Here is a 24,350-nt window from a genome sequence, read left to right on the forward strand (position 1 = left end):
ACCAAATTGTATTCCTCAAATTCCTCAAATTTTTGTGTTAGGATATTTCACATGTCACAAAGTGTATCATAATTAATGCAAAATCAGGGTAGTTAATGTTGGTAAAGTAGAACTAATTTTCTTCAGCTAGCTTATCTAAATGGTCCCCTATGCAGCAAAAGTGAATCCATTTTAACTAAATAAAACTGACAAATCAGCAGATGCTCAGGGGCTTACAGCAAATGGACTGTGTTTCCTTTTTCAAATGGGTTAGAAGAGTAAAAATAAGAATAACTTTCACATGCAGACAGATTGCTTTGGAAAAGTCAAGTAAAATACAGCATTATAGAAACATTTGAGAAAAGGGGAATTCAGATTTAGCACTCTAGGTATCTGTGTCTGAGACCTGAATTTCTACTCCTTTTATAACATCATAAAATTCCCTGCACTCATTATGGGTCGAATTTAAAGACATATTGTGCCTATAAAACCATTGCACTTGATGATGATTATACAGGCCACATTCTATCCTGTTTTATACACAAGCAACTCCCACTGCCTTCAATGGGCAATGTACCCACATGTTCATCAAGTATGAATGGGCATAGCTCCAATTTACACCATCTAAGAATCACACTGTATCCAAAGGCATAAATTAATGTTTAGTTACTGACCTTTATCACCATAAGTGATGAAGGTCCCAGTCCTCCTCCTGCTGAAATCTATGACAATACTCTCATTGACTTTAATCAAGAACTTTGACCATTGTTGTACATAGGTCTAAATTGTAACTAGCCTTAATGCAGCTGCACTGGGGAGAAGGGAGAACTAAGAGTTACCTGCTGTTCAAACATACGAGGACTACCCAGATCTTGGGTATGAGTCCTGTGTCGAGAGCAAGGTCTGTGCAGTGACTTCATCCAAGATCTCTGAAGAAGTGACCAAAAATTATTTGGGAATATTTATTTTTTCTTCTTCCTCATAGATGGTTGGGGTCAAGAGAGGCAGAGAGTAGTTCGGAAAATAAATGACTGCCCCCATTTACAGGAGAGCTACACTAAATTACTACTTCCCTTCCAGCCCACAGAAGGGTTGCCCTGGGTGGACATGTATGTCTTTGATGCTACTCTGGGGCTGATGCAGTTTACTTACCATCCCTTACTCAGGACTGTGCCATTTGTAACATTTCCACTAATAATTTATTAAACAGCTGTATGTAAATGATACCTCCCCAGGAGTTTCCTATTTGGGGGAAAAGATGAATGTTCATATTTGGTGAATTGCCAGAGTGACTGCTTTTTATGAAAGGACAACTCTAGTACAGATAGCAACTAAACCATCTTTCCTATGCAATGCATCTCAGCCTTGACTGCCAACACTCATTCTGTTCTGCTGCTGGGATGGGAATCTTCTGAGCATGGTCTTCGCAGCCTGACTTCTGAAAACTCTGGGCAAGTCTACACTACAAAATTAAGTCAACCTAAATTACTTTTGCATGGCCACACTACACTCCTTGTGTTGGTGATGCATGTCCTCGCCAGGAGCACTTGCATCGATTTAACTGTCAGGGTGGGGCATTGTGGAACAGCTTCTGAAATGCAGCAACAGTGGATGTCAGCGATGCAGTGTCTACACTGACACTGTGTTGACCTAAGTACATTGACTTAAGAACTACACCTCTCATGGAGATGGGTGAGTTACGTCAGTGGGAGCTGCATTTTAGTGTAGCCAATTCCAGAGTTAGGTCGATGTAAGCTGCCTTAGGTGAACCTAACTCTGTAGTGTAGACCAGGGCTCTCTTTAGCTGAAGCTAAAAGTGTACATAGTTCCATCTATAAGCAGAGCAACAACGTTTAGCTCCATGTAGCAAATACAGGCAGCACAATTATTGCTAATGGGCCTGATTTGAGTGCTCAGTGCCTCTTCGGGATTTCTGTAATGGATCTTTAAATAAAACAGCCATTGAAGGGTTAAGTATTAGTGAGAGGCTAAAAGGGGACAGTCCCTGAAGCCTGAAGAGCATGGGAGAGAGTCCTAAACAAAAAGATTTCCTTGAAGGAGCGGTAGATGATATTTATGGTTTCTCTGTGAACAATAAGCTAAAAGTAGGCTCAATATTTTATTGTTCAAAGAAGTTTGGTTATAGCAAATCTCTATAACAGATGTTCTAATATTACACCAATTATCTGAAAAAATGCTAGCTAGCCTTACCGATATTATGGCACTCCTTGTGGGAGTGTAGAAAGGTACAAGCTTTTGGACTCAAGAATGTACAAATCTCACAAAGATATTTGATGTCAGTCTCCCCAGGTGCCTGACACTCTTGGTGTTGGAACGCTTGAGGATCGTTAAGATTCTGAAGTTGAACACAGCCTGTTTTCTGTCTCTTCTGATTCTTGGCATGAAAATGCATCCTTCTTGCATTATCCAAGCATCCTGTTTAGAGACGCTTTGCCAAAAGGGCCAGTTATATTTCACTTCCAGCCAAAGAAAAAAGGAAAGAAATAAAATGGATTCTGTGTCAAAGTGGAGCAGTCCTACCCTCTCTTTAGGACCTGGTTCACCGCTCCCTTACCCCAGTGTAAATCAGGAGTAACTCTATCGAAAGTGATTGAATTATATGGGTGTAAAACTGGTGTAGAGAGGAAGATCGGCCCTAACTTTGTAGATGGGGACTGCTGTAGTATTCTAAGGCTATGTCTACACTACCACTTATGTTGGCAAAATATACGTCACTCATGGGTATGAAAATGTTATTGGGGGTGGTTTAATTATGTTGATGGAAGAGCTCTATCCTGTCGGCATAGAGTGGCTACATGAGAGATCTTACAGCACCACAGCTGCATTGGTGGAACTGTGCCACTGTAAGCATTCTAGTGTAGACGTAGCTTAAACCAATTTACTTTCTCTTCAGCTGGTATAAATCAGGTCATTCTATTGACATTAATTGGAGCTCTGCCAATTTACACCAGCTGGGGATCCACCCTTTAGAAAATAAGGTTTGGATTTTCTAAGCCACCTAGAGAATTTGCACTTCGTAGTCCCATTCATTTTAAGGGAAACTGGATGTCCAAATCCCTCAAGCAGTTTTGAAAAATCTCACCTGAAATATATGACAGTGCCTCTTTCTCAGCTACTCCAAGGTCTAAGTAGGTAGAGCAATTGGCTGATACATTAGACACCTGATTTCAGGGCTGTTTGGTTTCCCACTCCCCTAGGCAGGCCATAATCCTTTGCACTGATTGGAGAGGAACTTAAAAGATGGTGCCTACAGAGTGGATAACAAGGAATGAAAGATCCTGATGTGCATGGATAGAAGCAGTGTAGCAGCAGTATGAGTGAATATTATACTTACATATTTATTTCAATTTATAATGACATAAAAGGCTGTTGTAGGAATAAATCTTTCTACAGTGCTACCTAGATAATACAGCAGAAAATCACAAACCTTTCTCTGTTAAAAATTAGTTAAATTCCTTTGTATCAAGAACCAGGTTTCTTTTGATAAAGAAGGAAACCCCTGTTACAACAATAGTTCTCTCCTGAACAACAGATGATTTTTATACTTCCTTCTCTTTTCCTTGAACTATAGTCAAGATTTCCCCCCACTTTCCGTATCCAGGAGACCCAGGAAAAATATTTTAAGGAAATACAGTTATCAGTGCTTAAATGTTCTTAGCTTTCATTCACCATCAGTGAGTGTATTGATCTCTTTATCCAGCTCTTCGAGAATTCACCTATTCAGTTCTGGTCTCACTCTTTAACAAGAGTAAAGCTTTCCCATATAGAAGAAAGTGTAGCAGAAACAGAAAGGAGCATCATTCATGAGGGGTCTCTTAACTGCTTGGGAGTGGAAAACTCCACTTGCCTCCTGCTAGTCCCAACCTTCTTGCAGTTCCCTTCCACAACCATTGGGGAGGCAGAAATTAACCCCAGAAGCAAATGCTGCACTCAGATGGAATACCAATGATTTTTTCTGAGCGGGTACAAAACCTTGGTTAGTACAAGAGTCCCTGTGGGGAGTCATGCGTACCATCACAGTAGTAATGCAGTGTAATGAGTGAGTCCCCAATGCTTACATATGCAAAGTAAAACTGTCTAACTCAGCAAAGAGTCCAAAGTGCTCTCCAGCCCCACAATAAGATACTTCCTGCCCCTTGTGGTGGTGCTTAGATGCAGTGTGGTTTCAGAGTGGTGAATCCCTGTTTCTGCTGCTGCATTTCTTGGCATCCATCGCTGTGATCACTGTGCTGGTCAGTGGGTCTCTGCTACGTCTGGGCTGATCTCTCAAGTGAGCTTTGGCTGTGCCCCAGCTTACCCCAAGGTCAATCCCTCCCCCAGGTTTAGGTTGAGTTTGGGCCTCCTCCCTCCAGTAACAACGTGTGCTCTGGTCTCAACCATGTTCTTCTCTTTCCAAACCCATCCACTATGCCAACCAACTGGTACAGGATCAACCCAATAGCCTACAACCAACCCAGGGCTCCAGGGCAAGCTCCTCCCTTTCCCACCCCCTAATCAATAATGGTTTATGAGGGGTAGGTCTTGCCCTTTTACACCGCTAACATGTACATGTGGAGTAGGGGTTCTAGAATGAGAGTAGTCCCAGTGACTTAAGTGGACTACTTACATGCTTAAAGTCATACACATGCTTAAGTGCTTTGCTAGATCAGGGACTTCAAGTACAGAGTTGAGTATATAAGCAAAGCTGCAGTGCTCATGTGCGTGTATTTATTGTCTGAAAGATTTCACAAGCTCTAAGGGCCAAGCTATAAGTGGAGCACACATGAGCCACACAGAAAGCCGTGAAAAAAGGGAACTTGCAAGCTCCACTGGTAAAGCCAACAGTGATCATGAGGCATATCAGGTGAATGAGGAAACAGCTGCAAAGCCTATTCATTGAGATTCCGCAGTTGTTGGATCTTCCAAGATGAGGAAGGGAGCTGGCTCTTTAAATAAAGCAAATACGAAAACGTATTATTGCAACTAGTTGAAAAAGAAGTAAGGCTCAAACACTGGGGGAAAATATGGTCTGAAGACTAAGGCTGAAATTCAACTTTGTGCAGAGGGCCACCATACAGTCAATGGACCACTTGAGTCTGTCTTAAGATATCAATATAGAGCTTAAGTAGGACATATGTAGGGTATGCTTATGCTGGTCCTAGGTGCAGGGGTCATTTCAGCTCAAATGAATATTCTGAGTTCCTGCTTCAGCTATGTGAAAAGTCATTGTCATTCAGCTTTGGTCAAGCTTACGTGGATATTTGCTGCGCACAGTCAACAGTCAGATAACTGGTGCTATCATTATCAAAACAAAATGGAGAATGCAAGTATTTGGAAGGCAGCATGGCCTAGTGGATAGAGCACTTGACTGGAAAACTGGCCCACTGTGTGACTTTGGGAAGGCACATCACCGCTCTATGCCTCAGTTTCCCCAGCTCTAAAATGGGGACAATGATACTGCCTTCCTTTGCAAAGCACTTTGAGATCTACTGATGAGTAGTATTACATAATAGCTAGCTATTATTATTTCCCCAAACAAAACTTTTTAAAATGTTGTTTTAGGAAATGAATAAAAATAGGACATGCAATTTTGCCTACATGTCCCATTCCTCCCCTTCTCTTCCTGAGTATTACAGATTTAGAACAATCAAAGAAAACACTACCCTGTCCTAATTATATTTGTTTATATGGACATCAGCTTGCAATGTCCTTACAATTAAGATATACAAAGATGATGTGACAGTCCCCCCCCGCCCCTACTCCCAGCCATGGTTCACATCAGGCAAATTCGTTTCCTTCTTGTGGGTCAGGACATAAGGAGAATGGCCATCTGGAAATTAATTCTTAACAAAGTGTAAAAAGAGAATATTTTTGTGATCTAATTCTTTAGGTAACATTATTTAATGTATTTATACAAAGAAATGAATATGAAGACAGATGCCAAATAGAGCCTGAGAAGCAAAGAGCACATTGTTCTGTTCTTATTCTGTAAAAAAGCCAATTATTTTTCTTTAAGTCCTTTAGTTTCAGGGGCTGACTGAGTAGTTTAAGGGATAAAAGTATTAGCCTTTCATCTGTAGGATTCAAGTGCCAGTCCTCAAGGCAGACCAAAGCAAAATGAAGTGAGTTGTCTTATTTTGCTTCTTAATGTATTATTATATAATGGTATTATTAAACATTAGCGAAGAGAGAATTGAAATCTCCAGCACTGACAGTTGATTAACTTTTTAAGTACAAACTTTCACTCATCATCAGAAATATAAAATAAATCTTTTTAAGAAACGTTCAAGAAAAAACACAAAGGTTGCTATTTTCTATAACTATAATACTCCTCACTCTAATATTGTGATCAGATTTCATTTCTGTTAGAGCTATGCAATATAATGCTGATTTCATTCTTTGAAATTTAAAAGAGAGAAAAATGAGGTTTGTTTCATTAAGATCTGCAACAAAAGTTCCCAAATGTTGACAGAATTTGTCTTTAATACACATTTCCTGCACCAACATCGGCTATTTGGAAGCTAACAGTTGAATTCTAGAGGTTTCTTGTGTTGACTTGGGTAGCCCTGTCTGCCTCGATTAGTCCATCTGCGTAGCAGGTATAATAATATTTTCCTTCCTCTCATGGATGTTGTGTAGATTTTAATTAATTCTAATTTGAATTAATATTTGAATTGCATCCACCTAGCTGAGGGCACAATGGGACCCTAAACATCTACCCGTGTTAAAATACTCTGTTTCTTTCCTTTGTTATTGTTGCTCAGTGAATTCTAAATGGCACGGCCATAATGCTAGTGCATATTCAGACTGACAGCATGGATTAAAAGGATGATTTGCAAGTTTCAACAAATGAGCAACGTATTCACATCAGTAAAAAAGGAGCTTCGTGGGTTTGCCATTTTCCCCTTCAACTATTCCTAATTCCAACACACGGCCATATCATATCACCTCCTCCCTCCCCGCAGGTAAAATCCACAGGACTGAATCAGAGGAAGCTCAGGGCTTGTCTACACTTACTGTGCCGCTGTAGCACTTAATGAAGATGCGACCTACGCTGAAGGGCGAGCTTCCCCGAGAGAAGCCCTCTTTTCAACATAGCGCTGTCTACACCAGGGGTTAGGTCGGTATAACTATGTCACTCAGGGGTGAGGAAAATCCACACCCTTGAGCGACGTGGTTATACTGCCATATGTTCCTAGTGTCCCCAGTGAGGTTCAGCTAATAGTCCTCTCAATGGGGATAGCATGGGTGTTGTAGAGGAGATCACAACATGTGGCCTCCAATCCCACGGATCCCAGGAATCCAGGGTATAAAAGGTGATTTGCCAGAAGTTCCCTGATGGGAAAGGGGTGTAGCGCAGCTTTCAGAACCCGGAGCAGATCCAGCCATTTCAGGAGCACATACACACACCTAGCGGTAGCAGATGGCGGTACACCCTGCATTACCACCACCCCTCTACACACTTGTGATATTATTGGTGGGGCTTAGCCCCATTAGCTCCTAATGACCAGCTGCCCCTAGATGGAGGGGAACATTGAGCCATATATACAGTTTACTTTATCTCAACAGTTTTCAGATCAAAATTTCATCAAGCAAGGTCTGGAGCTGGTTTCACTCAGCAAAGGCTGAACTTAAAAGATTTGACCAAACAGGGAAAAATACATTCATAGGTTTTAAGGCCAGAATGGACCATTCTAATTCTCTAGTCTGTAACAGCAAATCCTTTCTGAGTGAAGGGACTTTCACACTGAGCGACAGCAAGCTGTGTTTCCACGCACTTCTCTCTGGAACCAGGGAAGGGCACCTTTAAATTCCAGGAGAGGCTGCCCAGTCACTTTGCTGGAAGGAGCCACTAAGAGGAAGTAATCAGTCTGCTCACTCCCCAGTCACTCTGGCCGCAGCAATTTCTGGCCAGTATTAGGAATCAGGGCCTGCAACAGAGTCTCTGGGCAACCTAACGAGCACAGCTGGCCTGTGCTAGGCTACCGAACTGGCTACATTGCCTGATTGGTTGGAAAGGTCAGCAGATCGGCTCAGAAGATCAGCAGCAGCAGTTTAGTGGCTGCTCAAAGCATTTAACCATGTGCAAAGGCACCAACTCTGTGGGTGCTCCAAAGCTGGAGCACCCACAGAGTAGCACTCACTGGCAGCCAAGCTCCCCCCTCTCCTCCTCGCCCCCCACTGCTTCTCCCACACCAGCAGCCCCTCTGATCCTTCCTCCCCTCCCTCCAAGCATCTCCTGCCCGCCGCAAACAGCTGTTTTGCGGCGTACAGGTTGGCTCCAGGGGAGCGGGAAGAGTGGGGTCAGGGCATGCTCGGGGGAGGGGGCGGAAAGCGGTTGGGTGGGGGCAGAGCAGGGGCGGGAAGAGGCGGGGTGGGGAGGAAGGGGTGAAGTGGAGGCGGGGTGGGGGCAGAGCAGGGGCAGGAAGAGTTGGGGCAGGACCTGGGGCAGAACGGGTCGTCAAGCACCCCCTCTGGGTAGCCGGGAAGTCGGCCTGTATGCCCCTGTGATAGCTCTTGTGCCTGCTTGTCCACATTTCCCTGCCTTGGCTCACTCCAGGTATCCTGACAGAGCCTTGGCTCTAATTCCTGACACCTGACTTCAGTTCTGATCCTTGACTCTGACATCTGGCCTCTGACTCTGGTTCTGACCCCGGGCTCTGATTCCTGGCTATTGACCCCTGCTCTGACCACTCGATCTAACTCCTGCTCCAACTAGTCACAACTGCCCACATCCCAGTCACTGACAGCCTGCATCACTGAGCTTTTGGACTGCGTGCCCCTATGAAGTTCTAAAATCAGTGATAATACGACAAGTGCAGTTCTCCCAATCCCTCCAGTGGACGGGAGATTGTGATCATTCTCTGAAGCAACAACCTCCTCCCCAGTAGACTTTTTGCTGCCAGAGACCTGAGCCAGGACTTATGCGGGCAGAAAATTATTAAATCCTAGGTGAATCTGGCCCTGAAATGACATGTGCAGTTATTAATGAGCGTTAAACAATCTATACCAGAACATCAAAATTTTGTATCATGTGGGCAGCACAGTCCAGAGCAGATGTGTACCCTGAATGTATCTGCAAAAGCATGGGCTTTGCCTTTCCAGAGCCCTTTACTCTTAATTCCATAAAAGTGAGGTTCAGTGCCTGATGCTGAGAAAACTAATAGAACACATCCAAAGGGAAGGACAAAGATGGACAGGTGGACTGTATCCAAGCACATGATCAGAGTTGGGCTTCAGAGAAAAAATCAGGGTCCAGCTCATGTAATAATATCTGCTCCAAAATTCTCTTCGTGTCTCTATAGACTTACACCCCACACTCCATGCCATATGTGTTTCCCTTCCCTATGTGGAGAATGCAGTAGGAGCTATGGTCACCAAGGTAGTCAGGCTGAATATAAGAATAGGAACAATGGAAGGCCACATGAAGACAGCTGGCAGGGACTGCAGCATGAAAAAAAAGTACTGGAAGACATTAAATAATTTTCAAGGAATTAATCTGCAGTCAGCAAGGAAGTGAAACTTCCTGCTACTAATAGTAACAGCTATAACCCTTCTGCCAGGTGCCAACAGCAGCAACAAGGGCTGGTTTCAATCTGTCTCTGTGTCCTTCTTTAAAATAAACGAAAGTAAGGTTTGAGCCATCACCCAGAGCTGTACTCTATGTCTGGGTCTGGGAAATTAAAATATAATATCCCCTGGTTGCTCTTCTGGGTGGTTCTCCCCCATTCACAAGCACTCAGGAGTCCTCAGGAGCTTGAAACCAAAAATGCTTGTTATTTGGGTGAAAAAGAAAAAAAAACACATAAAAGAAGGACAATTCTCATAGATATATTTACATACAACAAAATGAGCAAAACCCAGTCCATGTATCAGGAGTATGGCCAACAGTTCCCAGTATTAATTGTCTGCTTGTTGAGGTCTAAAACTTTTAGTCACAAAGCAATCCCCACACACCTGAAACCCTACTCACAGGTCCAGTTAGATTCAATGGTAGTCAGGGGCATCTGGAGGTGGCTCTACCTGTCTGCTCCAGTCCAGAGAAATCTGCACAAGCCAGTTCTGCTCTGATGTGTAGCTATCTGGTCTAGTTTTATGACATCAGCTCTGCCATTGCTGGTCTGGTTAAGCCTTGCTACAAAAGCCAACTCTGCTCCACTGCTGCTGATCTAGTTGGACCTCATTGAAAAATCAAGTCATCCTTGTCACCACTACAGGTGCAGTCCAGCCTCGCTTGGCCTGGTTCAATCCCAAAGAATCAATCTACCCATAGTTCAGAATCTCCAGGTAGGGAACCTAGAACAAAACAAGACCCTTGGTAAGAGTGCTTACTCCCTAGGATAGAGCTCCCGGTCTCTAAGATAGAACCTTATATCCTTTCCTCATTGAACTTGAATCCCATTTCCAAATCAGGGTCCACTACCTGTAAATTCACTTATAAATTCACATACACTTGTCAATTCACATACACTTATTCCAGTGTATATCTTGCACAATGCCTATGTCCTTTCATGAGTACACATAAAGAATAATCTAGTATCATTTATACAATCAGAACATGGACAAATTCCAATTAAAACAACTAAACACACTATGTGGAACTATGGATAAGCATCTTTATAATTCATGTAAATGAGGCTGGCCAGATCAGTCTTTTCCCTTATACAGGGAGCAGATAGTTCCATCCTTCTAAGCCTTCTAGCTCTGGGGATTACAAAACCTTTATTAAAAGAACCACTGAGAAACTTTGGTTCATTTAACATTCTTTTCCAATGTGCAAAAAGAAAAGGAGTACTTGTGGCACCTTAGAGACTAACCAACTAACTAACTAACTAACTAACAGCTACAGCTCACTTCATCGGATGCTGTAGCTCTCGAAAGCTTATGCTCAAATAAATTGGTTAGTCTCTAAGGTGCCACAAGTACTCCTTTTCTTTTTGCGAATACAGACTAACACGGCTGTTACCCTGAAACTTTTCCAATGTGATATGCGATTTTCAAAATTCCTGCTCCTGCAAATGCATCCTGACCAGTGAGCTGCATCCATCACGGTCCTCTTAACTTCATGCAGTGATTGACACAGACTGTTATGAAATGTCCCCTGTATATCAGCAGCACAATTGGCTGTGTCTGAAAAATGGGACTATTTGTGTGAGTAAGGTGGGTGGAATTCTTCCCTGGGCAGAGGTCTCACCTGAGCCCTAGGTGATATATAGGTCCTGTGGGGATGGATCTCATCCATCATGAGTAAAGTTCACTAAATCAGGTGCTAAGGCTTCTGGAGAGGGAAAAACCAGCTACCTACACACACACACACACACACACACACACACGTCAGGGCCAAAGGTCCCTTTTCAAATCCTTGTGGTAATTAGCAGATATTCTTCTGCTTTCCTACAGTAGGCAGATTTCATAGCACCACATCCATACTCATGTACAAAGTATGATAGGCAATGTCAGTAGTAATAAAGAAAAATGGCAACATGAATCCAAATAGAAGAATCCTAGAAACTTTCCATCATGTCAGCAGTTTTCTGTCAGGCCCTAAAAGAATCATTTGAGTAATTTTCTTTTCATTAATAAGATACAATGAATAATATAATCGTATCAGGAAGTTTTTAAATTATATTAGGAAAAATGAGCATTTGAATGATACAATAGAAATAGGAGATTAAAAAAATTGCAGGTAAAAAAGAGATATTTTTGGACCTAATTCCCTTAGATATTCATGTGGCATTAGTCATGGGAATGACTTTACTGTCCATGCCACTGCATTTGATACACTGCCTGTAGTTATCTGGAAATGGCAGGCATCTTTATCATTCTAGTATGTTTATATGTTGAGAAAGGAAAGTGTCTTCTTGAATCATATATGTTTTCTCCAATAATATCCTTATTAGCCTTCCGTCTGCCACACTGCATTACCTGGATGACTAGCGCAATATGTTTTCATTAAGAACTGAAGGCTAAATGTGGAGGCAGTGTAACTATACATACACTAGCTATCAGCAACAAATGGGACTCTCTTTGTTTTATTGCTAAAATGTGAGACGGAATGGCATGACTGAAAAGAGAGGAAGCTAGTCCAGCCAGTGATGTTCTGATCTAGCCAGGTTAGGGTGACCAGATGTCCCATTTTTAAAGGGACAGTCCCATTTTTTTGGGACTTTTTCTTATATAGGCGCCTATTACCCCTCACTCCCATCCTCTTTTTTCACAGTTGCTATCTGGTCACCCTAAGCCAGGTGTTTGCATTCCAATCAGTTATGGATCTATTGCTGGTTCACATGTCAAAAGTGTTATTTTATTTTTCATTTATTTAGCATCTAAAAGGAAAGTTGTTCCATCACAAAACATCTCCAAGAGTTCAATGTTTTGTAGTGCCATGCAGATTTAATTGACCAGGTAAATGCTTAGGTTCTACAGAGATGGACACTTTAGAGAACCCTGAGATCGACAAACAGATACATATTGTTGACTGCAAAAGGCAATCATTCATTCCATACATTTTACCCAAACCCATCCCTGACACCACATTTTTTTTAATGGCATGTCTACACACAAAAGTCGTACCACTTTAAATATACCAATGTAGTAAAACCAGTACAATCCCCACTAATGTGAATGCAGTCATACTGGACTAAAGATGCTTATACCAGTAAAGTTTATTCCTGTAAGGAAAGGGAACTGCTATATTGGTATAAGACACTTTTATAGCAATATAGCTGGATTCACGCTAAGGGTTGTATTGGTATAATTATTAAAGAAATACACACCTCTACAGAAATGGTTATACCGCTACAAAAACAGCCATAGGTGTTATTGAATGGATTGAAAATAAAATGTATGAATTTAATTCTAAATTAATATGACCTTCCTGCTTGATTATAAAGCTATTATTAATTATTATTATTATTATTATTATATTATATTATATTACTATTTTATTATTATGATGTTGGTATTAAGTTATTAAGTTTCCATGGAAAAAATGCTACTCTGAAGGGTTTACAATCTAAATATTTATCATCTATTTCCTGACTTTTGTGTCCAGAATGTCCTCCTTTCACCTTCCTTTTGATTTCCTCCTGAGTTACATTATTCACACTACAGCATTAACTGCTGTGACAGAGACACTTTTTAAAGTGTAAATTGAACTTTTAAAATGAAGCAATTGGCCTTTTTTATGTTACCTTGAATTAAAAAAAAAATTAATTAGATTAGTCAAAAAAAATCTAAATTTAGATAAACCAATTTAGTTAAAACACTTTAAATCTCTGTGTGAACACTCTTGTTGCAGTTATGGGTGGCTTATTTCAATTTAGTGTAAGCCTATTTGTAATCAAATTAATCTAAACTAAAATAAATCCAGTTTAAATAAAAATAAGAGTGCCCACACAGCCTTTTGCACCCATTTAGCTAAACTGGGTTAAAACCACACTTTAATTTGGCCTGGTCTACACTTAAAATTTATATTGGTGTAGCTATGTTAGTCAGGGGTATGAAAAAAAACAACTCCCAGCAACATAGGTGTGCTGACAAAATTCCCAGTGTAGACACAGCTACTGAAGAGGGCTTCTGTCAGCATAGCTAATGTTGTTTAGGGAGGTGGTGTTCCTATACTGTCAGAACTTTTCCTTCTGTTGTTGTACACAGTGACTATGTCTACACTACCGCAGGATTGACACTGCTGCAATCGATGCCTCGGGGATCGATTTAGCTGGTCTAGTGAAGACCCACTAAATTGACAACAGAGCGCTTTCTGGTCACCTCCAGTACTCCACCGGGAATGAGAGGAGTAAGGTAAGTCGATGGGAGACTGTCTCCCGTCGACCCAGTGCAGGGTAGACACTGCAGTAAGTTGACCTAAGCTACGTTATTCATGTACCTGGAGTAGCGTAACTTAGGTCAACTTACCGCGGTAATGTAGACATAGCCTGTGTTAACACAAGGGAGATATACCATCCTAGCTATGCCGGCATAGGCTCCATAGTGTAGACATAGTTTTAAACTGTTGCAACTCTGCATGTAGTCATGTCATAAATATAAAGGGAAGGGTAAACCCCTTTGAAATCCCTCCTGGCCAGGGGAAAGCTCCTCTCACCAGTAAAGGGTTAAGAAGCTAAAGGTAACCTTGCTGGCACCTGACCAAAATGACCAATGAGGAGACAAGATACTTTCAAAAGCTGGGAGGAGGGAGAGAAACAAAGGGTCTGTCTGTCTGTCTATATTCTGTCTTTGCCGGGGATAGACCAGGAATGGAGTCTTAGAACTTTTAGTAAGTAATCTAGCTAGGTACATGTTAGATTATGATTTCTTTAAATGGCTGAGAAAAGAACTGTGCTGAATAGAATAACTATTTCTGTCTGTGTATCTTTTTTGTAACTTAAGGTTTTGCCTAGAGGGGTTCTCTATGTTTTGAATCTAATTACCCTGTAAGGTATCTACCATCCTGATTTTACAGGGGGGATTTCTTTATTTCTATTTACTTCTATTTTTATTAAAAGTCTTCTTGTAAGAAAACTGAATGCTTTTTCATTGTTCTCAGATCCAAGGGTTTGGGTCTGTGGTCACCTATGCAAATTGGTGAGACTTTTTATCCAACATTTCCCAGGAAAGGGGGGGGTGCAAGTGTTGGGAGGATTGTTCATTGTTCTTAAGATCCAAGGGTCTGGGTCTGTAGTCACCTAGGCAAATTGGTGAGGCTTTTTACCAAACCTTGTCCAGGAAGTGGGGTGCAAGGTTTTGGGAAGTATTTTGGGGGGAAAGACGTGTCCAAACAGCTCTTCCCCAGTAACCAGTATTAGTTTGGTGGTGATAGCGGCCAATCCAAGGACGATGGGTGGAATATTTTGTACCTTGGGGAAGTTTTGACCTAAGCTGGTAAAAATAAGCTTAGGAGGTTTTTCATGCAGGTCCCCACATCTGTACCCTAGAGTTCAGAGTGGGGGAGGAAACTTGACAAGTCATATCAGCTTTAAAAAGTTTCTGCCCTTCATCTGTCTAAGTAGAACTGGACAGATACAGAAAATGGCGAGTTTTACTATTGTTCTCAAACCCTTTTATCCACAGATATTTTGGGGAAGGAGATTTTATGTGCAAGAATGTTCACAGAAAGCAAAATTGTCACAAATACTAGCCCGGATAAATATCTGTCTCATGGCTATTCTTATCTGATGTGCTCTCATAGCCAGTTTGCAAAGCACTCTATTAATTGCACAATAGTTTTGCCAAATTATTATGCATGTTTGCAGATCATTTGTAAATAGCCTGAAGACTGGTCCTGTTTGTAATCTGGGAATACAAAAGGAGACTATTGAAAGCAGGTTGAAAGTCACCTAAATCCAGTGGCATTATTTCTGTTCCTAATTGGAAGTCACGGGGCACTCAGGAAAATTAATCCAAATTAACTAAAGGTGTGAATTCACTTTGGAAGTGAATTGAAGCAAATTGAATTAAGGTCACTTGAATTTGGAATAAGAGTATCCACACAGGGGTTTAATGCAGTTTAACTAATGCACTTTAAACATTAATTCAGAATAATTTCCCTGAGTGTCTCCATGTAGACAAGCCCAGAAATTTATGTCTGAAATTTTCAAAGGGAATTAGGTGCCCAATTCCCAATAAATGTAGGCACTGACTGTAAGCAATTTGGAGCAAGTACTGTCTTTCACAATAAGCCTATACAATGCCTAGCATAAAGGGTCCCCGACCTGGTTGGGGCCTCTGAGTGCTGCTGTCCTGCATAATAATAAGCTGTGAAAAAGAACCAAATGTTTACAAAATATGTTTGTAAAACAGCCCCCATATCCTTTGCAAAGTTTCTGATGTATATTCCCCCTGAATAAATATCAGTGGATCACGTGGAATTGGAGTCAGGCCGCTGACTACACAAAAGTGTAATGATTTTCATCAATCTCTGGAAGCCTTACACAAGCCGTGGAAACATCCTGGAACAATACACCTGTCCCTGGGACAGATACAGAAAAATAATTACTCATTCCTTTCTGTTCTACTTCCAGATGCTACACAATGGCTGCTAATAAAGATGCATGGCCTTTTATGTCATCCATCTGTGTTTCCAAAAGCAGATATGAACCCATGTTTTCCACTGAGTCTGCTCTCTATGTAGAGGAACTTAAACCTGGGAAAGACAACAAAACCTTTACGTGACCTTTACTTGCTTAAGTCATGTGTAACATTCCTGCTAGTTTGTCATATAATGTAGGTCAGTTCTGAATTAACACAGGCATCTTAACTATTATATGGTAGCAATTGTACTGCATTTCCCAGTCAGGAATTGCTGCTAATATTTGTCTTTTAGTTGAACCTGGATAGTAAGATAATAAAAGTGCCATTTTATTGTTATTTATTGTTATTACATTGCCATTAATTTTAATCATATAATATGTTACGTTTCATATCAAAGGTAATGAGACAGAGAGGTTGACATATGGGGATTTACGTGCCAAAATGCTGGTTTGATCATCCAAATTTGGGTCCTATAAAAGCACACAATTTTCAGAATAGTGCTGCTTGCTAAATGACTCCTGACCACCCAAAAATTGCAGCCACCCTCTGGGTTGAAACATGGCAACTCTTTAACAGGTCACAGCAACTCGACAATTCAGTTTAGAATACAAAGGGAATAAGAATAGGGCCACATCCTCACCTGATGTAAACTGGCATAGCTCCACTGAAGTCAAAGGAACTATGCTGCTTTATACTAGATCTGGCTTAGACTATATTCCATTGAAACCATCGGAGAAATTAAGAAGGAAAGACTGTAGTAACCCACACTGGAATATTTATATTAATAAAATGTTGGTTCTGAAATGAAAGGTAGAGTATACACAGTAGCAGACAGCATGCATACTAAAATGTCATGTTAATAATAGCAGTCTCCTGGATTTTAGAAGAGGTTGGAGCATTATCATAACCTTTGTAGCAGCAACAAGCTGAATCCTAACCTTCGGTATTAAAATAACTATATCATCACTGTGAGGCATTATTGGAAATGTTTTATTTATTTATTGTTTTACGTTGGGTAGAATTAAGCATATTAAGAATCTATAGGAACTAATAGTCACTAATTTACACAGTACAAATAACAGGAGGGAATGCTAACCTGTCTGGAAGCTTTCAGTCCTCCAGAGCACTTTTTCTTGCACATTAGTAACCACTGCACAATTCTTTCTTCATTAAAAGAGATCTAAGTCATAGCATTTGGATCTGGAATTGGCTCCGTATCCAGACTTCCCCAAAAGTCAGGTATTTTTGGATTCATTGTTCTGCTTTGATCTGTTAGGGAGTCCCAAGTCACAAAGCCCAGATCTAGATCTAGATCTGGTTTGAATTTCCACAAACTTTGGGAGAGTTCAGATGGCCCACCTCCACACGTTAACTCCACATGTAAATGTGAACTTGGAGAATATTTGATTGGTTTTCCTTATAGGAAGCGTCAGGAAACACAAACTATGATTCATTGGAAATAGTTGCACGGGTTAACTGCATGTGAATGTCCCAGACCGTGAATAGGAATGAGACTCAAAAAATCCAGTAGTCAGCGCAAGGCAAATCATGATTTGTTACCCCTTAGAGTTGCTTAAGCATCTGTGTCCATTTATACACTGCCTCTCTCCAACATGACTCCTAATTTTCGGTTATCTGGCGTTCACCTACCTCTGCAGTTGGTCATGGGTACCAAATTACAATGGAGCTAAATAGGGACATTTCCCTTGTTTCTCTGGGGCTAAGAGCACTGCTGAGGCAGGATGCAACTCCCATCCTTCAACAGCAATCCATCTGACTTACAAGGCAGATTAATAAAGAACAGTAAAGAAAATCCCACTCTGTCTTCATCAGCAGACTCGATATCAGAGCATCTCTTGTGTTGAAAGGAGACCACGGCACAATGTTTCTCCACTGGCACGAGGATGCTGCATATACCCTTGTGATGATCATTACTCAAGTTGCCCTTGCCACCCCCTCTCTTACCTGGCTGAAATATACTCTGTGTGACTGTATCTTTAGGTATAAGCCACGCGTGTGTAGAGTTATTTTGTTTATTTCTTAGCGTGAAGACCAAATCTTGAGCCCATTTAAGGCAACACACAACATTTAATGCTTTTTTCCATTGACGTCCCTAAGGCTAGGATTTTTTCCCTGTATTTATGTCTGCCTGTGATATTTGGATCAGCCGGTTTGTGGTGATATCCACGGTAATGAAGTATATCCCCTGGTACTATGGGTGGAGCCGGTGGCACTGCCTATAGTTAAGGCTGGCTGCCCATCACTTTCCTTTATAAGTCCCTATTTTCAGTTGCCTATAAATTTGCTAAACTTTAACTGTTCAGGTTGCACTTTTCCATGTTGGGTGCCTGCCCCATGCTGAATAGTTGTGCGTGTCTGTGAGTGAAAATTTCAGAATTTACAGCTTCTAATCTCATGTCAGGCCCTTGTTTAGTCTGGAGGCTGACATTTCATCACCAAGTGTCACACGGCACGAACTCGGTGACTATGTCTGCACTGCACCTGGGAGTGAGTCTAAAACCCAGGTAGACAGACTTCTGCTAGCATGCTCAAGCTAACACCCTAAAAAGAGCGGCGTGAACATTCTGACTCAGGGTGCAGCTCACGCTCCCAAGCCCGCCTGACCCCTGAACCGGTAAGTCCACATTGTTCTTTTTAGCACACTAACTATAGCCCTACTAGTGTAAGTCTATCTACCTAGGCTGGGAGCCTCACTCTCAGCTGCAGTGTAGACATATCCACCGTGACTAGACATGGCTGGCGCAATGATTAAAGCTAGCATAAGTAAATGATTATGTGATTTTTTTGTAGCATGGGGCTTTAAGGACTAGTAGAATGATAAGGGATCTGTCAAGAATATGGAGAATCTTCCATAAAGACAACAAAGCTCTTGTCAAATTAAACATTAAGACTGAAACCAGGGCTACACACACACTCACACATGCATGTTGTGTGCACACAACACCCAAAATCCGTGGAAATGAATGTGCACTTCACAGGAGGGCTGTGAAACAGAAAAGGCATAGAGGGTGTCTCTGCATCTTTCTGCATGTCACACAGCTGAATTCCACATTGTTTTCTCCACAGAGGTATGATGAGGGACTGTGGACTGCTCTTGACAATTCAAAAGTGTGACACCAGGCACATCATCTTCTTTGTGCCTCTGCTTACCATTACAAGTGCAAAGTGTCATTATGATTTATTGTTAGTTACCCTTATGTATTCTATCATATAGCATACCTGAATCACTTACAGACTGGAAAATTTATTTCTATGGCAAGTAAGTGATGAGGCTAGCAACATCTCTCAACGCTGTATTGGGATATTTCAGAAACTAGGAGTCTTTTAGCCAAATGGTTAGTCCAAAGTACTACAAACAGAACATCCTTCAAACTCCTAATTTTCCCAAATCTCCACATCACCCTGAAGTCCAAGATATTTGAGGGATTGGCAGATTTACCTTCATTCTTGCCCAGAGCTGTAAAGCCCAGATTTTGTTCATCCTTTCCCTGTTTTTTGAAGGTTGAGAACTCTAATCCTAATTTAGAGATATTGACTCTTTGGAGTACATATAAAATCTGCAAGGGGCAGCGACCCGACAGCCAGGGCACATTCTATAGCTTGCAGATTTGCACAGCCCACTAGGGAGTTCAAATTGCAGAACCATCGCTATTATTTTCCCCAGAAACCCGGCTTGTGATAGCTGAAGACAATGACCCAATCACTGTGAAAGTGTGAGTGCAGAGTCAGGAGGGTAAAGCCACTGGAGATTTGCAGAACTGTCACGATTAGATTTACTGCCCCCAAAAATCACTTTGTTATCTGCAGCAGGGAAGAAGGAATAAGGTCATGTATCACAGTTAAACAATGGTGCTAGTTGTTTGTATCTCTGTAAGAGAGGACACACACACACACACACACACACAGAACTCCTCTTTGTGATCATGAGAGATTTGAGTACACACCAAAAAAAAGGCTATACCTTAAAGATAGCATTTTAGTCACAAAATCACAAAGGGCTTAAATCAACAGCAGCAAAAAATCAGAGAAGAATCCAAACTGACATTCAGGTCTCGTCTTATGTAATTGGACCTTTTTTACTATTACAGCAGTCTGAGCTAAGGATAAGAGTGTCAGATTTAACTCTGAATTTCCTTGCTTTATTGGATTAATTCTGAAAGTAAATTACTTACTGTATTTTTAACAAGTAGTAGTTTGGGTTATTTGTTTTCTTGAGTGAAAGAGCTGGGTGGGGGCGCAGATCTATGAGAGTTCCTTCGAAAAAAGCTTCCAAAAGTTTCTTCATATTTTTGCTTTAACGTTTTTAATTATAATGAGAGATGGACAATAGCCTAGAACAGCCTTGTTGTTACATTCTACTGTGTACAGTAAATACATATCAAGGAATGTTGAAGTGTAGTTATCATTTACTCAACAGTCCATACTGCATAAATTCATCATCATCATTATCATTTAAAATTTATATTCCAGTAGCTGCCAGAGGCCCTCATCAGGATAGGTCTTCCTTTGCTAAGTGCTAGATAAACATAAATAAAGATACTGGGTGAAAACTTGGTTCTGAAGTCAAATGCAATACTCCCATTAACTTCAATGGGGCTAGGATTTCACCCATTGGCTTTGCCCCAGAGTTTGCAATCCAAGATGACAAGTAGTATATATGAATAGTTGTGGGAGAGAAATGTAATAAAATAGATACAAGTTTTTATATAAAGATAATTTTTCCCTTTTTTCCTTTTTACGATCAATAGATAAAATGTGCCACCTCCCTGCATCTGCCCTCAACCTATTATTAATTGTTTTCGCAAGTCTTGTATAAAATTTTCAAAAGCTATGTAACTTAGTAGTGTATGTTCCATTGACTTTGGCTCTTAAGTGCCAAAATCACTTTCAAAAATGGGCTTAAACTCCTAAGACAATTAGGTGTTGTTTGAAAACTTTACCCCATTGTTTGTATCTATTTAATTATTTTGATTGGGAGTGTGATATTCTACCAAAATAGTTAAATTGGTACAACCCAGTAGTGTGCATGCAATGATATCAGTATAAAGGTACCTTATACCAGTATAGCTTATTGTTCTTCTTTTACAGGAAGAACTGTAGCAGTAAAAGCACCTTTATACTGGTATAACCGTGTCCACACTAGGGGGCTTATGCCACTTTAATTATACTGGTATAGATTAAGCAGTGCATTTTTTGTGTGTAGACAAGTGCTTATAGGCATTGCAACAGAGGTGGGTCTTGAGGAGAGATTTGAAGGAAGAGAGCGTGGTGGCCTTAGAGATTGGTTCAGGGATGGTGTCTAATAGGTAAGAGGCAGGGTGGAAGACTGTGTAGAGATGTTTGCATGAGAAGATGACAGATGGGTGGACAAATATGATACCATTGGTGCATAAAAAGCTATTCAGGAGACATTTGGGATGTTGCTTGACTTGTCTACTCAGCAGATCTGAGTCTTCCAAATAAGTAGCTAGCATCATATTCCCACAGATTTTCATATATTCCCTGTATACTTGGAAGGACTTTCCTTCACCTTCTAACCAGCTTTCTCTGCCTCTTCCTCCCTGTAGTCTTTAAAAATCACAGTGTATCCAAGAAGGGTGGAGTCTGAATGTGTCAGATTAAAGGTGCTTGGATTTCTCTACTCGACCTAAAGAGGCTTTCTCCATTGTGAGTGCTGGGTGACTATGGAAAAAATATTTTCCAACATTCATTCAGATAAAAATCATTTATTGGCTCTTATGGTATTCGTGACTTTTTATAAACTTCTGGTGTTCGTGAACATTCATACAAATTATTATTTATTGGTTTCTTTCCAAGAATGTTCATCTAAACAGAAAAGGCCTGATTCACTGCTTTATGCCAATGTAAGTCTATTGATTTCACATCTTCCTCCACTATACACTGCTTCTTTCACTTTACATACACTTGAGTCCATATTTTTTGGCTGAAAGTAGAAAAACAAAAATACCATCTCATGTTATTTCCTGCCCCACTGCAACCAGATAATGCTGGATCTCTTAAAATGTCTGGCTCAGTTTCCAGGACCAAAATATTTCGTGTTCTTTTTCATATATTCCAGTAAAAGCTTCCTGACACATACAAGGTCTGAAAAGCACAAAGTCATTTTAGGTGCTTATCTGAACTTAACATTGTTAAGGTTTGTCCGTTACTATTAAGAACAATTTCTTATGTGCTGGTAGAGAACCTAGTTAGCATTCATTTTCTACCAGTTTTTTTAGGGAATATAATTAATATTAAAAATGAAAATCTGACATTCCAACAGCAACCTGAGCCAAATGCTATACAGTAGAACCCCAAGGTCTTAGCCTTCAACCCACATATTAGAACCAGGATTTACTGTGACTTTGTACAGCAGAGGATTAATGGAATGAATCACCTTACTTCCCCTTAAGATTTGCCTAGGCATGTGATTTGTGTCTGCTAAGCTGGTATAATGATGAACAATCCTTTTTATTAACATGGTTAAAAATAGAAACTGCAGTAAGACCTTACATAAACTAGAAGTAACACGTGCCAACTCATGCCCAAATCCCACACTGAGCTTTTTGGGTCGTGGCATCAAACAAACAAGATGACTATTTTGAGAAAACAGGGAAATGTAGTATAAAGCTACTCTTGTGCTTTTCTCCAAATTCTGTAAGCACAAGGTCATGACTTTCTGATACATACTTTTCCCACAACATAATTTAATACTGTGTTTATGTACATATACACACACACACACAGAGTCCACTCCCTGCCCATTTTGGAGTGGCTAGCACTACTAGCTAGGAATACACCAGAGCAGCTCCTCATGCCCTCTATCCCATATTCATTCATTCATTCATTCATTCGGGGAAGGACACAGTCTGGCCTGGGCACATATATCAAATAACATATCTTTTGGCGTTTATGTCATCAGAAAGAAAATCCAAGGGAGTTAAATTCAGTGTACATCTTGTGCCATTGATTCTGGGAGCTCAGCTCTTTGCAGTTTACAGAAAACAAAACCAGAGCACAGACTTCGCCTGGCTAAGTTCTGCTTCCTGTTATCATAGATGAACTAGCCTTTTAAAATATGGCAGTTTATACGTTTAGGCCCTGATCCTGAAAGTTGTTTCACATGGGCAGTCAGACCCTGCAACAACACAAAGCCCCACTGACTTCACTGGGACTCTGCAAAGGTACAGATGTCATCCACGTGGCTTTCGGAATTGGGGCATTATTAACATTTAACATATATACCATGGTAGCACCTAGAGGCCAACCCAGTAGAGGCCTCTTTGTGTTGGGCACTGTACAAACCTATAGTAAATGACCATCCCTGCCCAAATAGGTTACAGTCATAACAGGTGAATCAGACAAACAAGCAAGCCAGGGCGAAGGAAGGGGGAAGAGAGGGTAACAATACATTAACAAAATACTTGTATTGGCTGATGTAGTTAACACCATAGAGAATTAGCTGTGCCTTGTGACGTATATTTTAGAATGAAATATTTTAATTAGTAGCTCATGTCCTACAACTGAACCAATTTAGAAAATCCTCCCCTTAAATATACAATTTTTTTCCTAACATATATATACATATAAAAAATGACAGCCTTTCCTTAAGTTTTGCCTGTTCTTGGTAAGTTTAAAGAGCTAAATTAGTAATGCAATCATGAGAAAAAGAATCAGAGACGTCTCCAAGCTGTCAAGTGCATTTAACTGGATGATTAATTGGCAATGCTCTGGCCAACCCTGGGGTCCTGCTAAAGGCCATGCCCCTTGACATGCACCTGCCACTGTAAAACTGATTGCAGAAAATGGATGTCTTCACTTTTTTTTGCAGCTGTTAAACGCTTTAAGGAAATCTTTATCTAGAACAGAAACTTGAACTTCTCTAATCTCAGGGGTGCTACAATTAATGTAATTCTATGTCTCAAACTGACGTATGGAAGCAATATTTTAGAATCTTTTGAAAGACCGTGATAATTGGATGTTATTTTGCTTTCCTTGTATGTTTGCTGTAGTGTTACTTTGCTTTCGTGCCTTGTCCTCTTTTACATTATAAGATGCTTTGTGACAGCAAACAGGAGGCATTTGCTATCTCTGGACCACCTGATTCATGTTGAGTAGCACCCTACTCTATGAGTAGACCAGAGTTTGGTAAAAATACTCAGGCAGTAAGGTGCAGCTCAGTGTGCAGAGGGTGCCTAAATGTAGCACTGAGTGAGGGAAAGAAACTTTCATTTATAAACAGAGAGATGGGATAAAGAAAAAGAAATATATCAACCTCTTCTAGTAAGTTGAATGAAGTGTAGAGTGGTCCATCAGTG

Source organism: Eretmochelys imbricata, chromosome 5 (assembly GCF_965152235.1).
Source record: "Eretmochelys imbricata isolate rEreImb1 chromosome 5, rEreImb1.hap1, whole genome shotgun sequence".
Lineage (NCBI taxonomy): Eukaryota > Metazoa > Chordata > Testudines > Cheloniidae > Eretmochelys > Eretmochelys imbricata.